General features: G+C 31.9%; 2 pseudogenes; both read left to right on the forward strand.

The window, feature by feature from the left end:
• Positions 1-1,482: 1,482 nt before the first annotated feature.
• LOC131176093 (loganic acid O-methyltransferase-like) lies at positions 1,483-7,476 on the forward strand (annotated as a pseudogene).
• Positions 7,477-14,230: 6,754 nt separating this feature from the next.
• Positions 14,231-16,032, forward strand: LOC131175931 (loganic acid O-methyltransferase-like; annotated as a pseudogene).
• Positions 16,033-17,795: the final 1,763 nt, after the last annotated feature.

Below are 17,795 nucleotides of genomic sequence, written 5' to 3' on the forward strand. Positions count from 1 at the left end.
CTTGAATAATACTCAAACTTATTTAATTTTATATATTTTAATTAACTAATTTTTTTTCTTGACATGCGTTGCACATTATTTTGTAATTTAAATTTTTATATATAATATTTTATATATCATATATTATATGAAAATTCTATTAAATTTTTAATACTGTAAAGTTTTTAGAATGATCATAATATATTATAATAATGACTTTCGAATAAGTTATGTAGTTAGTACTAATAGGGTTTCTCACACATGTGAAATTTCTTTAAGAGTAACTAGGATTAAAATTTAAATTTATATATTTCATAATATTGTCTCTTGTAGCAATCCAAAAGGGGGATGAATTGAGTATTAATTAAAAAATTTGAAGGATAGGTAGAGATTTTTAAGGGAGAGTGCTCAACACAAATACTTTCAAGTTAGATTAGTAGCACTCTAATTGTTTATTATCATCAAAACATATATTAAGATGCCTAGGTCCAACACAAATATTTTAACAAAGTAATAAATTTTAATAATTAATTAAAAATTAACTTTTATGACACTTTTAATTTCAATTCAAATCGGATATATAATTTAATAAAATATTTAAATTTTATTTATTTAAAAAAATATAAAAACATATAAATGTTATTATAAAAAATTTTTATTTTATATATATAATTACAATGAAATTGGTGCATTCCCCACTGATTGTTTCTTTTTAATGTGTGTTTAACTAGCTTGCCCCGTTACTCCACACATTGGTCCCTTTATATGCCTTTAGGCCAATGGTGACAAAAGCAACGGAAGATCAATGTCATAAATCTCATATTTATTAATGCAACTTGGAAGTAACTCCTCAAGAATTCCATATTGATTGCATATGAATTATGCAAATTAAATCAAATATAATAATTTTTTTTTCAATCAATATTGTGGTCCTTAAAGTTGATAGTGACAATTGATTGGTTATATTCTAACCAATTATTCTATACTAATAAGAACAACAACATCAATAACAATAATAATAATAATAAAATAATAATAATAATGTTATGAATTAGGATAATTAATTAATTAATTACCCAACTGTATATATTTAAGAATGTCCTTTTCAATTAAATTGTGATCCTTCACAGAAAAATTGATATCAATATCAGAGGATAAAATTAATTATAGTGGTCAATTAGGCAACATATAAATGTATAAACGGAACGCATAATGGTCCTTTTTTTTATGCCTAGAAATTATATGCTGACAAGAAGATAGTATTATACCAAGAAATTATACATATATATTCTTCTATAATAATTAATTGAGAATCAAACTCGAGAATTCATAACTTAAAAATGATTTTAATATTACCGGACTAAACCTCATTGATAAAAACAATAATAATATTATTTACACAATTATGTTGGCTCTATCTATATAGAAAGTGCAAAGGTACCTAAAGTCCCAATAAACCTTGCCGTATGGTCTGAGCAAACGCAGCAGATTAACTGCTCAGAGATGGAAGCATTGGTGAGAGAAACAGTACTGAAAAACGATGTGGAAGGACCCATCCGAGCGATCGGAGGATTAGGAGCCAACAGCTACTTCAAAAACTCAGTCTACCAGGTTTTCTATTCTACATTTTTAATTATTGAATTCTGTTGCTCAATTATATTATTTTAATTTGAATTGTGACAAATTATTACGTTATGTATATATATTGCTTTTATTATTTCTAATGATTATAAATTTTGATTCACTGGCAGAGAAGAGCTGCAAATGTCACAAAGGATATAATAGATGAAGTAATCACCAAGAAGCTAGATGTGAAATCCTCTCATCTGCTTCCAATAGAACAATTTGTCTTGCTGATTTTGGATGCGCAGTTGGTCCAAATACATTTACTTCTTTGCAATCTCTAATAGATATAGTTAAAAGAAATATCTATCCCAATTCCCTTATGAACCCATGCCTGAATTTCATGTGTTCTTTAATGATCAACCCTCAAATGATTTCAATACCCTCTTCAGGTCTCTCCCACCTGAGAGGGAATACTTTGTGTTAGCATAATTACAAAGAATCAAGATGATTATAGGAGATTTGTGTAACATAATTACAAAGAATCAGCATGATTATAGGAGATTTGTGTAGCATAATTATAGCAATTATTATTCTTGTCCAAATTAGTTCATATTCTCATGTATAAATAGATGTAATATCTCTGTAAATGGGACATGCATAAATACACAATCCTTTTCTTCATTACTTGTATTCTTTCTTCTAACATGGTATCGTGAGCTATAAAACTTTTATTTCTAGTTTTTGGGGTCTCTCCGCTCTCTCTACAACCTGCTCGTTCATTCTTTCATACCTATTATTATACCATTTTTTTCCTCATCTTGTTATCAATGGAGAAATCGATATTTCAAAACCTATTGCAACCTTGATTCACTGGTTCCAACTATAATCTTTGGGTTCAAGGAATGAAAAGTTTTTGATAGGTCGCAAGCTTTGGCGTATTGTTACCAAGATATCACTACGCCGACAAGAGAGAACGATGGCCCGATGCAAAATTTGTCGACCGCCTTGAGGATTGGGATAGTAAAAATCATCGATCATCACCGTTTCGCAATACCGCCTCGCCCATCCACATCCAGCTTGCTAATTATGACTCGCAAAAGAAATCGGGATTTTTGGCTAATCGATATCGCACTAATCGACTTGCCCACTATTATCGCTTGTGGACTACTCTTCATAATCAAACAAGAAGCGTGTCAATCATGAATGATTTTCTTGCCTGTGTCCAACCTATTTGGAATCAAATATCTCGTGCCAAAATCGCTGAAGATCATCTTCATCTCATTCAAGTTCTAATGGCTCTTCGATCGTAATATGAGGCCGCTCGAGCGCCCTCGCTACATCGAAATCCACTCCCATCATTGGAAACGCTATTCAAGAGATTATTTTTGAAGAGACTCGCCTCGCTTGGATAAAACTCCTCAATTTGAAGTCGCTCTTGCAACTACTCGATCCTCACATCGTAAATTTGGCAATCAACTCGTAAGAATTGTAATCAAATTGGTCATGCTTTTGCATATTGTCCTACCATAAAATGCGATATTGTCATGGTTACGGCCATATTCTTGAACATTGTCCCACACGCCTCCAAGATCAAAAGGAGGGCATTCTAAATTCAAGAATGTCTCAAAGCCGGATCTTCCTCTCACCGCTGTTGTCGCTATCGAGGGCTCTACCGCCATCACCATGAGTGATCTTGAGGCACTATTCAAACAGTTATCTCTTCTAATTCTCCGCCGCCATGTCCGCCACTCCGGTAATTCTTATTGGCTTTTGACTCTGCATGTTGTAATCATATGACCACTAATCTTAAATTCTTGTCTTCTGAAAAACCTGTATCTTCCTTACCACCAATCCATACTGCAAATGGTACAAAAATGAACATCACACATACTGGTCATGTGTCTACCTCAAATCTTCATCTCCCGACACCTATTATATCCCTAATTTGGCACTCAATCTTATTTCGTTGGTCGCTTGTGTGAAAAAGGACTAAATGTTATTTTTCTCACCATGGTGTCAGTGCACAGATCCACAAACGGGATAGATTCTTGGGGAAGGTCGCAGAGTGGGTCGATTATTTGCGCTTACATCTTTACATCTTCCTCAGAGATTTGTGTCTGCAGCTACAATCCCTAATTCCTCCATTCACCAATGGCATCTTCGCCTTGGTCATGCTTCTACCAAGAAATTCAACCTTTAATTTCTCGTGGATTATTAGGATCTACTAAGTTTGAGTCATTTAATTGTTTAAATTGTCACTTGCAAAACAACTCGCATTATCTTTTTCCCATAATAATACTACTTCGTACACTCCTTTTGGTTTAATTCATTCGACATTTGGGGTCCTTCTCCTATTTCTTCAATAAATGGTTTTCGTTATTTTGTAATATTTATTGATGATTATTCTCGGCTTACTTGGATATATTTTTTGAAACATCGATCCGAGTTATCACAAATTTACATCACATTTGCAAAAATGATTAAAACTCGCTTCTCTTGTGACATTAAAATTCTCGAACAGATAATGCCATGGAATATCGGATTCTTCTTTGCTTCATTTCTTAGTCAACAAGGCACCGTTGTTCAACGTTCTTGTCCTCACACCTCTCAACGTATCGGCGAGCCAACGCAAGCATCGCCATATTCTTGATTCTCAGACGCATTCTTCTTCTTTCTCGCCTCATGTCCAAAAATTTTGGGGAGAAGCGCTTTTCATGCCGTTTATGTTATTAATCGCCTTCCTACCTTGGTTCTTCATAATTTATCTCCTTTGAAAAGTTGTTTGGACAACCTCCGACTATTCCATCCTTAAACCTTTTGGATGTGTTTCTTTGTTCTTTACAACCTCATGAACATACCAAATTAGAACCCCGTGCTCGTCATGTTGTTTTCTTGGTTATGGCATTGAACACAAAGGGTATCGTTGTTGGGATCCTGCTTTCTAATAAGTTACGATCTCTCGTCATGTTACCTTTTGGGAAAATACTATGTTCTCTTCTCTTTCCAAATTTCATCACTCACAATATCGACTTCTATTTTTCACCGACTCTCCAAAGAGTCGCTTCCAAGTCCCGATCCAGTGATTGTGATGTGCTCAATATTAGCCCAACTACACCGCCTCGTTGAATCAAAGACCGCTTGTTGATCCAAAGACTGCACTGCATCTCCTCCTAGCACTACTCTTCGCCGTTTCTACCTGTAAGAGAAACTCCTCATTATCTTTCGATTTTCATTGTTACTCTAATATTGCAACCCTTCATGAGAATCATTCTTATCGTGAGGCAAGTACTGACCCTCTTTGGCAAGCTATGACTGATGAACTTCAGCTTTAGAGAAAACTCATACTTGGGATTTAGTTGATCTTCCACCAAACAAGACTCCTATTGGTTGCAAATGGATTTACAAAATCAAGACCCGTTCTGATGGAACTATTGAACGCTACAAAGCTCGCTTAGTAGCCAAAGGGTACACTCAAGAGTATGGTATCGACTATGAGGAAACTTTTGCTCCAAGGTCTGATTAACATCTATTCGCAATTTCTTAGCTATTGTGCAGTCAGAATGGAAACTTTTCCAGATGGATGTTAAAAATGCTTTTCTTCATGGTGATTTAATGTAAGAGGTTTATATGCATCCTCCTCCCGGTTATCATTCTCCTCATAAGGTTTGCAAACTTCTAAGAGCCTTATATGGATTAAAACAAGCTCCTGTGGCCTGGTTTGCCAAATTTAGTTCCACTCTTGCTCAACTTGGTTTTCTCTAGTCCACATGATTCTCGCATTATTCACTCGCCGAACCGACAGTGGTATTGTTCTTCACGCTTTATGTTGATGATATGATAATAACAGAGATGATTCATCCGTATTTTAGAGTTACAACATTATCTCAATCAACATTTTGAAATGAAAGACCTGGTTCTCTCACTATTTTTGGGCCTTGAAGTTTCTCAAAATTCGATGGCTATTATCTATCTCAAGCCAAGTATGCATCCGATTTACTTTCTCGAGCAGCATCATCGATAGCAAAACAAGATCAACCCCATTGGAGCTCAATTGCAAACTTACACCTCTTGATGGCACTCCTCTTGATGATCCTACTTTATATCGCATAATTGTCGAGTCTTGTTTATCTCACGCCACTCGACCGATATTTCATATGTCGCTCATCCGTCACCGCTTTATGTCCGCTCCTCGCTCAACTCATTTCTCTCAGATTTAATCCTTCGTTATATCAAAGGCACTCTTTTCATGGTTTGCACTTTTCCGCTACCTCCTCCCTAGTATTATCCGCTACTCGATGTCGATTGGTGGTGATCGGCTGATCGCCGCTCTACAATCGTTATTGTTTCTTCTTGGGTAATTCTCTTATCTCTTGGCGTAGCAAAAAGCAAATCGTTGTTGCACGTCTAGCACGTAATCAATATCGTGCTCTTGCCGATGCTACATCCAATTACTTTGGTTACGGTGGTTATTAATCGATTTGGGTGTCACTCATTTTTCGCCACAATACTCCATTGCGATAATAGAAGTGCCATACGATTTCTCATAATGATGTATTTCATGAGCGTATCAAACACATCGAAATTGATTGTCATTTTGTACGCCATCATGTTGCTCATGGCACCATATGTTTGATTCCTATCTCCTCTCACACCAAACCGCTGATATATTCACCAAAACGCATCCTCCCGCCGCCAGATCTCTTAAGCAAACTCAAGTTGGCACTGTGCTACCACCTTGAGTTTGAGGGGGTGTTAGCATAATTACAAAGAATCAAGATGATTATAGGAGATTTGTGTAACATAATTACAAAGAATCAAAGATGATTATAGGAGATTTGTGTAGCATAATTATAGCAATTATTATTCTTGTCCAAATTAGTTCATATTCTCATGTATAAATAGATGTAATATCTCTGTAAATGGGACACAGACAAATACACAATCCTTTTCTTCATTACTTGTATTCTTTCTTCTAACACTTTGCAGCCGGGGTGCCGGGTTCTTTTCATGGCCGAGTATTCCCTAAATCTTCCCTCCATGTTGTGCAATCCAATTATGCACTCCATTGGCTCTCTAAGGTACCAGAAAGTTTGGTAGACAAGAACTCTCCTGCGTGGAACAAAGGGAAGATTCACTATGCAGGCGCCTCTGATGAGGTACTTAAAGCATATAGAGAAAGATGGGCTGAAGACCTAAATAATTTCCTGAACACAAGAGCTGAAGAGATAGTGCCTGGAGGGATGCTTATAGTTATCATGCCAAGTATTCCTGATGGAATGCCTTATTCTGAACTTGCAAATGGCATATTGTACAGTAGTTTCGAATCAACCCTCCTTGATATGTCGAAAAGGGTATGTCAATAACTTACTACTGCTTTCAAAATAGCCAAAAAAAAATGATAGTTTTTTTATTGAATTCGTCTTTTTTTTTTTTGTCAGCAGGGAATAATAAGTGAAGACCAAGTGGATGCCTTCAACTTGCCAATATATGCTGCTCCTCCAGGAGAATTTGCTGCTGTGGTGGAAAAGAATGGGTGTTTCGACATTGAAGCAATAGGACTAACAAATCCAGCTCCTTGGCTAACAGATGACGTGCACGTTGATATGAAAGAATATGTGAGGCACATTAGGGCTCCAATGGAAGGAATGTTCACCAAACACTTCCCAAATGAAATTGTGGATGAAATGTTCGAGCAGTTACTGGTAAATAAACTTCCGAAGGTCTTCGACAAAATGGAAAGAGCTTACAAGGACAAAATTCAATCTTACTACGTCCTTCAACGTAAATGATTACGATTAAAAATTTAATTTGTCTGGCTGGTGAAGCTTTCTTAATGCTTTTTAGGCATGGCATAATATATTATATATATGTGTGTGTGCAATAAAAGAAAATTTGTGGTCTTAAGTTGAGTGTATTTAGTGTAAGCCTGATGGCTTAATTAGGTTAGTTGTGTGTTCTCAAGTTAATAAATTTTTCTTAATTTTTTAAAATGTTAATAAAATTTTAGCTTATAAGAAAAAAGAAAATTTATGAAAAAAATTAGTACATAATAATGAAAGGAAAAAAAAAATTGTAAGTTAATCAATGTTCCAAATGCATGTTGGATCAAATTTGTGACTTGAAAGTTACAGGTTTAAACCACGGAAATAATGTTTCTGCAAAGTAAGAGTAACGTATGTCAATCTTTCCCAAAGCTCAAAAGTGTGGAATACTTCGAGCCTGTTTAGTTTAACTGTTGAATATAACTGTTAGCTTATAGTTGATAGCTGATGATAGCTGATTTATGTTAAGTGTTTGGTAAAACTATATTTAGCTGTTGCTATTGATATGTGAAAGGATTAATAAGGGTATAAATTATATAATTTATTTTATTATTGAAATAAATATAAAATTATAAATTTATTATATTATATTATTTATTATATTATTAAATTAAATATATAATTATTAAATAATATATTATATCATTTATTTTATTATTGAAATAAGAAAATAATTAAAATTTTTAAAAAATAATTAAATAACTTTAAAAATATAGATAAAATAATACAGAATTATTATTGTTGATAACTAAAAACTTATAATTAATTTTAAGTTTTTATATATAAATAAATATTTTATATTTTATGTTATTAATAAAAATATTTTAACAAAATTAAAATGCGATAATTAAAATATTAAAATTATAAATAAAAAATATTAAAATATTAATTTTTGAGTTAAATAAAAAAGGATAATATAGTCAAAATAAAAAATAAAATAAAATCAGCAATCAGCTAACGAGAAACAACTCTAAAAATAGAGTTAATATAAACACTCCAGTTCATCTATTTGGATGTCTATCGCTTATCACCGCATTCAATAGATGAACCAAACACCCTTTTCATGGACTAATAATAGAATAAAGAAAATACAAAACATCTCCCAGAAAACTCATATGCTGCAAGAACAACATGGCCTTGCTAAGAGCTCGACTTTTTCTTCAAACTAATCAAAACCAAAGGTTTGTGAATAAACATAATATATAGCAGCCCCTAAATTGACAGCAAAAATATTGCAAAATTGTGGCACTATCCTTCTTTTTATATCTGTGAAGCGTATAAAACTTGCTTGAGGATATCGTAAATTGAATTTCTTAATTAGTAAAAGTTATTAACTCCCGTGTAGAAATTAAAATTTACAAAAATTCAATTTAATTAATTTTTTTTATAAATTATTATCTTTAAAATGAGAGAATTCAATTATTTTTAACTTAAAAAATTAATTAAAAAATGATTGTATAAGAATTCAATTGAAATTTTTTTATAAATAATTTATTTTAAAAGAAAACTTAAAGAAAGAAAGCTATTTTTTCTATAGCTAATAAATTATAATTTGGTTCATTAAACTTCCTTTAAATAATAAAAAAAATAACTTTGTAACATTATATCAAGTTTTGATTGTGTCACGACCCATCCTATGGGTGGACCTAGACTAGGATCCGCCACTTAAAGCCCTCGAGACCCGTAGTAAGCCTAACTATTCCTCAACCCAATCCTAAGGCTCATTTTAAGCTCAATCCAAGAATTCAACCGGACAGAATCCGGCCATAATGTAGACCATACAACAGGGAGTTTTTGACTCGCCCGACCTGTAAACACAATATATAATAATATGGGGAGATCAGCTCATCCTCCATATACTCATAATATCATAGAATCAAATTGGAGCTCAACTCCCTCATCCAGTCTAATCATACATGCATTTAATACGTTTACAGGTCTAACATGGCAATTATAATACAGACCCAAATCATATAAGTATTTCTAACACATGCATAATTCTAGAAGTTAGCAAAATTATACAAAATATCACAAACATAAATAGATGACTTATAGGGAGAGAAACAAGTTAGAACTCAAAAAGAGATCTCCTGTATCCTGGAAAAATAAGGTAAACAGGAGTGAGCATTCGACTCAGAGAGTAAAATACCAATTTTAATCACAATTTCTATAGCTGTCTAAAGCTAATGCATCCTAAAGAGTGGAATACAACATCATCATAATTTTCATACAAATCACATCAGAACAGCAAAAAGACAATTTGGAGCACTCACACACCCAATAATGTTCAAATAGTACATATATAGGAGCTAATCCCCTATACAGCTCTCTTAATCCAACATCTGCCAGCGAGTGTCTCTCAAGCCGGACTTTCGCTTAATAAACTAAATGCGGGGGCCAGCAAGATCATCTTGAGCCGTGCCTATCCCGACTTATCCATAAAGACCAGGTCCTAGCGAGTGTCTCTCAAGCTGCATTTACCCGTTCTAACCATATCCATTACCACACTACACGCACACTGCTCTAAATTACCACAAACAATATCTATGGCACTTCATTAATTAAGAATGCAATATAAAATTTGCCTAGTATTTAACTACATAGATACATATTTATAAGTGATGCATGGGCATGCTTGAACATATAATAATATTGAAATCATAATTAAAATTAATATTTTACTCACAGACTTAAACCGATGTTACTACGGCGGTTGTACAGAGGAGGAAGGCTGTCCCGGCTCATCTGACAAATTTCATTGCAATTATTTAATATATTTGACTCAATACAAGTTTGAAAAAGATCAAAGATATCCTAAATCGTGTCGAAAATACGGCAGAGTCTCTCCTATACCTAAGACCTATCCAATCTGCAAAAGGGCTCAAAATGCACTTCTATATCCACAAGTCACATCCACAACTCAATCACATCACATGGCCCCTCCTGGGCCCACCCAAACAGTCAACAATCATAATTTAAAAAATTACGATTTAGTCCCTACACCCATTTTGCAAAAACTACTCAAATGAGCTCTAAAAATTCTAAAACTTTGTCCCACGGTCCTTAGCAATATTATTAAGCTAATGCAAAAGGAATTATATTTTTTTAACCTACCACGAATATTTTATAGATTTTTAATCGAAATCAAGCACTAGATAATTAAGAAAAATGAGGGTTCGGGTTTACCAATGTCAATTCCGACCCTGGAGACGCTTCTGGGACGTCTGAAAATGATGGGATAGCTTATAATTTGACTCTCGCTCAAGCTTTTTCTCAGTAGTCCGTCGCTTCACCAAATTACAGACTCGAGCAACGGTCTAATTTCCGCGAATTGAATATATCTACGCAACGCCCATAACACGGGAGTTAGTATAGAATTTTTACGAAATTTTCTAAACTCATTTAATGCTCGAAAAAATACTGCAATGTTTTGCGGGACCCACCGAAAAACAATATCAGAAAAATTTGAAATGGGTATTGTCGTGAAGTTCTCGTCGAGTGGAACACTCCAATACTCTTAGATTTTTTGTGGGATTTAAGGTTTTCAAGAAATCTAGCCCAAAAGTCATAATGGGCTAAAATTTTTCGAACAAAAATTGGACAAACCGCTTGATGAATTTTTGTGTTCTTGGTGTATATGGAAAACTCTCGAGGTGTATATGTGTTTTGGGATAAGACCCGATCCGATTGGTGGCCGGATTGGCCGGAATCGGCCTAGGAAGTTAAAGCGGCGCGGGTGCATGGAGGAGATTTTCGCACGGTTTTCCGTGGCCCGAGGCTAGCCATGTGAGGGAGGGTGGGGAAGGGCGACACAGAGAGAGGGTGGGGAAGCAGAGTCACGGAGGGAGAGGGAGGAGAGAGGGAAGAGAGGCATCGGGAAGAGAGAAGAAAGGAGAAGAAAAGGAAAAAAGGACCGATTCAACTAGATCGGTCTGATTCGATTAGGTTCGATTCAATCGGTTCAATTCAGAATACCCAAAATTGAATTTTTACTCGCTTAGGATAAAAATGAGGCCCAAAAATTTCAGAAAATTCTAGAAAACTCGTAAAAATTCGTAGGGTCTAAATATATTTTTAGTTTTGTCATGTAGTCTTTAAATTAATTTTTAAAAATAACCAAAGTTTTACATTTTCGAAAAATCAAACCTGATTTCAAAAATTCGAAAAATTTTAAATAATTTTCTAAAATTTAAATAACATAAAATATTAATAGCTACTCATAAAATAATTAATTGAAAAATTAGGGGTGTTACAGATTGCGTACCTACTTTGAACTTCTGAGGTTCTGAATTCTGATAAGGACTAGAAATTAATTTATAATTTCAGTATACTACAAAGGGAGGAGCATTATTGTGTGTTTTCTTAACATTGGTTTCTTGGAATTTTTTGGTGCACTTGTCCTGTATTAACATTAATGATCTTTTTTTATCCATGATGGGTATTCTCAAATTATTTTGATGGTTTTTTATTGTGACAATGGGCATGCACCCAATAAGTTTTACAATATTTAAGTTATTTATAGAGTCGTGAGGTTTAAATTTGAATTTTAATTAGAATTAATTATAAAAAAAGTAATGCAATTTTTAAATTTCTGTATGTAACAAGAGATTTCAATGCTTATGATATATTTTTTTTTAGAATTAATGCCAATGATTATTGTTGGAATTTAGCTATATATTAAATATTCTTAAAGAAATAAAATGACAATATTGGCACTCCATAATTTAAGTATTCTAATTTTACCATTACCATCATTAATCTTGTAGGAAAAAAGAAAAAAAAAAAAGAGTAGGGCCTAATTCTAAGGCCGAAAGCTAGCTCAGAGGAGATTTATTCAAATCTTGTATTTAGCACAAAGTTTTTATTCTAAAGTAAAAATATCTCCATCTTAAAAATTAGATTAAGGGGAGAAAGTTTGCTCAAATCTTATATTTAACATAAAATTTTTATTTCAAATCAATGTGAGATAGCAGATCTCTTTATTAATTTTTCATATTTATAATCTATTCTATTTTATGAAATAAAATTTTTAAATCATTTTAATTTTCCAAACATATTTTTTTCTTTTATAATACAATACACTATCATTGTTTTATTCTTACATGTTTTACAAAAATATTATCTTTAATAATAATAATAATAATAATAATAATAATAATAATAATAATAATAATAATAATAATAATTAGTAGTGTCATTTTTTTCAAAATAAAGTCAAAATTTTTTTATGAGAATAAATTCTTACCCAAGTACATCTAATGGATTTGAGTTTTCAATTTTGACTATTAAAAGAGCATATTCTACAAAATAAATAAAAAATTATTTATTATATTCATATATTTAGTAATTTTCTTCATTTACAAATTTTTAATTTTTAATTTGTTTTTAAAAATATATTTATAAAAAATTCATGATAAATTTAACAAAAATAATTATAACAGCGTCAAAACCTTTCGATTTTAATAAATTTTTACTATTAAAAAGGGGTACTATTGGCAAATTTAAAAATAAAAATTATAATTAAAATATTGAAAAAATTTTAAATATTGTTTGAAAAATAATTATAAGAAATTATTTAGTTATTCTAATATTTTATAATTTACATATATTAACTTAATTTAATTGTTAATTAATATTTTGCTTAATTAGTTAGCGGCGACACTTATAAGCGCTCAAGCTGTTAACCATATTTCATAAGAAAAGCTTATATAAAAGATTATTAGTTTTATATAAACCTAAGCCTATTTATTAACAATAATTTAAATTAATTATTTAAATTGGATAATTAATTATGATTGAAAAGTTATAAATTTGATTTGAAATAAATTTTTGAAAAAGAAGATATTTAAAGATTTAACTTTGATTCTGCAGCATTATATTTGTTATTTAATATGTACGGCATGGAATATTAAATAATATTCATTTTTTTTATTCAATCAACAAAATCAATTTTCCCCATTTGACAACTTAATGGACTAATTAAAAGAAAAGGAAAAAAAAAACTACATTCAATGTGATGGAATTTATAATATTTGAATCTTTGAGATTATGTATATAGTTATAGATTAATGTGATTTTAATTAACATAAGTTGAGTACATAATTAGTTAATTATATATGTTCTAGAAAAAGTTGAATTGTATGTTGAGATAGACTAAAGTATCTGTTGACTACTGTATTTACTAAATTTTTATTTAATGAAATCGATATATATATTGATGATTTTATTAAAATTATTAATTATAGTAAAATTTATGTGAGATCTATTATAATAATAATTATAATAAAATTATTATATATATATATATATATATATATATATATATATATATATAAATTTTATGATATAAATTTTTAAATAAGATAATCAAATCTAATTTATACTGATCACCACTTTATATATATATATATATAAAGCGGTGATCTATATATATATATGCGGCGGGATCGTCCTGCGTCGATTAGGGTTGCGCTCAGCCTGACCTGCAAGTTGCTGCTTGGCCTTGCTTGCTCAGGAGTTCTAGCTAAGTCTTCTTGATTTTGTTTTTTCGGATTTCATCCCTCCTTTGAATCGAAAAAAAAAATTGTACACTTACACTAAAAATAAATTATGAACATTGTTTGCGCTTAGCATTATTCCTGTGACTTGTAAATAATTGTCAAGACATGATGTAATTGATGATAAACTATCAAAATCTTCTCATCTAGAAGTCGCTAATTTTGAATTTCCAAGATTTCAATGCCAAATTTTCATGACAAACAAAAACAAGATTGCGAAAATTCATGGTGCTCCATTTGAAAAGTACAGCGATGATGAGAATAAATAAGTGAAGGTGGGGATTCTATTCATCACTGTAACTTGCACACAGCAGAGAGATAAGCGAAAGTACAACCACAATGCCGGAATCACATCCGATGATTGGTGGAGATGGCACGTACAGCTACGCAAAAAACTCCTACTTACAGGTAAAATCATTCAAATCAGGGAGAGATTAATCTTCTTAATGTTGAGACGTAAATAATATATACTTGATCTTCCTATGTGCAGAGAGAAGGCATAAAATATGCTAAGGGGCTGATTGATGAGACAATTGCTCACAAGCTTGACATAAAAGATCTGCTTTCTAATTCAAGGTCTTTTAAGATTGCAGATTTGGGATGTTCTGTTGGACCCAACACCTTTATTTGCATGGAAAGTGTTATTCAAGCTGTGAAACATAAGTTCCAATCCCATGGTCTCACTGAACAAATTCCTGATTTTCAAGTTTTCTTTAGTGATCATACCTTCAATGATTTCAATACTCTCTTCAGATCTCTCCTCCAGAAAGACCATATTTTGCTGCTGGTGTGCCAGGGTCATTCCACGGAGGTTATTCCCTGAGTCCTCTGTTCATTTTGTCCATAGCTCCCATACTTGATCTTCCTATGTGCAGAGAGAAGGCATAAAATATGCTAAGGGGCTGATTGATGAGACAATTGCTCACAAGCTTGACATAAAAGATCTGCTTTCTAATTCAAGGTCTTTTAAGATTGCAGATTTGGGATGTTCTGTTGGACCCAACACCTTTATTTGCATGGAAAGTGTTATTCAAGCTGTGAAACATAAGTTCCAATCCCATGGTCTCACTGAACAAATTCCTGATTTTCAAGTTTTCTTTAGTGATCATACCTTCAATGATTTCAATACTCTCTTCAGATCTCTCCTCCAGAAAGACCATATTTTGCTGCTGGTGTGCCAGGGTCATTCCACGGGAGGTTATTCCTGAGTCCTCTGTTCATTTTGTCCATAGCTCCCATGCTTTACATTGATCTCCCAGGTGCCAAAAGAGATCCTGGATAAGAGCTCACCTGCATGGAACAAGGGCAGAATTTACTACACAGGTGCACCAGATGAAGTTGGAAAAGCTTATGCCATCCAGTTTGCCAAGGACGTGGAGATATTTCTGGACGCTAGAGCTAAAGAGCTTGTGGTTGGTGGTATGATGGTGCTTATTTTGCCTGGAATCCGTAATGGGATTTCTCATTCCTGTGCAGTAGTTAATGTGATGCTCGATCTTTTAGGATCCTGCCTCATGGATATGTGTAAAGAGGTGAGCCCAAGAACTAGTGTAACAATTGTATGCAATATAGTTATGAATTGTATTAATCAATTTTTACTCAATTATACAGGGATTGGTGAGCGAAGCTCAAGTGGACTCTTTCAATTTGCCTATGTATGTTCCCTCTCCCAAGGAGATGATAGAGCTTGTAGAAAGAAATGGGAGCTTCAAAATTGAGCGAATGGAGCTATTTGACCCTGTACCTGGCAATGAAGCGCAAATCTTGCGCAGCGGCCATGCATGGAAGATGCACTTCAGGGCTGGATTGGAGGGTGTTTTTAGCAAGCATTTTGCAAGTGAGACTATAGATGAATTGTTTGATCGTTTTCCCAACAAGGCGGCAGAAAAACTAAAGGCCACCTCAACTGAAACAACTCTTCTATTTATTGCTCTAAAACGCAAATGATCCATCCACTTGAAGTCCATAAGCTTCGGCTCCTGCTACATATAATTTTCCTCGTCATATTTATGCAACACTAATGTTGAATGAGTATGAAATTCATAATAAATTTGATTGCTCTATTGCCAATTAGTAAGCAATATTCAAGAAACTTTATTTTATTTTCACGCCTTTTTTTCTTTTTTTTTTTTTTCTTGATTGGAGTTCGAAATTATTGAAAATCCAAGATCTAATAAAATTAGGAATTGAGTTAAAACTAAAAAAAAAATTAAGTACAATTTATTAGGAAGAAAATAAAAAAAAAAAAAGAAAGAAAATCGGTCGTCAAAAAAGTCCAAATTAAAGTTGGGTTTACTTTTCTAAGAGTCCAAATTGGACTCTCTCACGTGGCCTGTTAAAGGGGATAGTGGCCATAATTTGTGAAAGGCACGAGCGTGTGTAAAGTGAAACACACGCGGTGTGATGAGTGGCCGTGCAGTGAGCTGTGATCAGTACGTTCGGAAAAGATAATATTTTGGTGTTTCAACTTTTTTTAATGTAAAGCAACCTCTTCTCCTCTCCTCTCCTCTCCTCTAGTCTTTTTTCTCTTTTAATTTTTTTTTAGCAGCTACATTGAATTTCTCTTTGGTGCTTACCTTCAGTTCTTTTTTTTTTTTTTACTTATTTTGTTATTTTTTATTAATTTTTTTAATAAATTTTCAAATTTGTATGTATTTAGAACATATCTAGATTTCTCTCTTTAATTTTGATTAGGAATATATCTAGAATTTTCTTTTTAATTTGGTCCTATTTTCCTATTAGTGGAGTCTTTTTTTTCTCCCCCTTAACAAAATTTTATTTATTTTTAATAGTATTTGAATAGATTATTTAATAATTTAAAATATAATATGAATTATTAATTTTTTAATTTGATTGAAGACTTTGATTCTTTAAGTAAGTATGGGTAATGATGTTTTGTAAATGGAGTCTATTAATGTGACTTTTTTTTAATTGAAATTTAGTAATTTAATCTCTTTTAGAGACTATAGAAATAATAAATTCTCAAAAGGATAATATTATAATTTTTTTTAAAAATTTTTAAAATAAAAAAAAGAATTAATTACTATTTAGTATATTATTCACCTGATCAGATTATATTAAAAATTTTAATTATCTGTATTTATTATTTTTTCTCTTGTGAGAAAATTATATTATACTTATCTTATAATTTTTATTAATGAATTATGAATTTTTTTTATAAAAATAAAAAAAAAAACAACTTTCAATGTAATTTTAATAGTCATTAGTTAATTCTCACCTTAAGTTTGGCCCGAAAATTATTGGGCTTCCAAAAAATTTTTCTTTTTATAATTTTTAATAATACATTTGACAAGTAAATACATAAGATATAAAAATAGCATTATAATAAAATTGGTGATCAAAATTATTTTGGTGCCATCCACTTATTAATTAGGCTGCCTCTATGATTAAAGCTAAACTATATTAATTTGCATGAGCAATGACGTCCAATATTTTAATTAAGTTGCAGTTTAAAGGAATATATATACAAGTAATTGAGTTATGGACCAGCAATAATTGACATGCCTAAGTCATGTGGTCCTTTATAGGAGCCTTAGCATCTTAACATAATTAAACAAAATAAAATGAAAGAAGAAAATGATAGAATTATTTTTACACAAGAAATATGCCAAATCTCCTATGTAATTACAAATAAATTTTATTTAAAATTTTGAGAATTATTATCATTATTGTCTTTCTGCTATTAGTTTGCATTTGGTTGTTGTGATACCAAAAAAAAATTTATTTTATATCATTGATATGGTACATATTATTGCATTGTTTGATTGTGCCAATTTTTTTTTTTTTTAATGTCAAGTTTATATGCAAATAAGCTTGATATTATAAAAGTTTTAATTAATTATATTCTTTT

This window comes from Hevea brasiliensis, chromosome 18 (assembly GCF_030052815.1).
Source record: "Hevea brasiliensis isolate MT/VB/25A 57/8 chromosome 18, ASM3005281v1, whole genome shotgun sequence".
NCBI classification, from domain to species: Eukaryota; Viridiplantae; Streptophyta; class Magnoliopsida; order Malpighiales; family Euphorbiaceae; genus Hevea; species Hevea brasiliensis.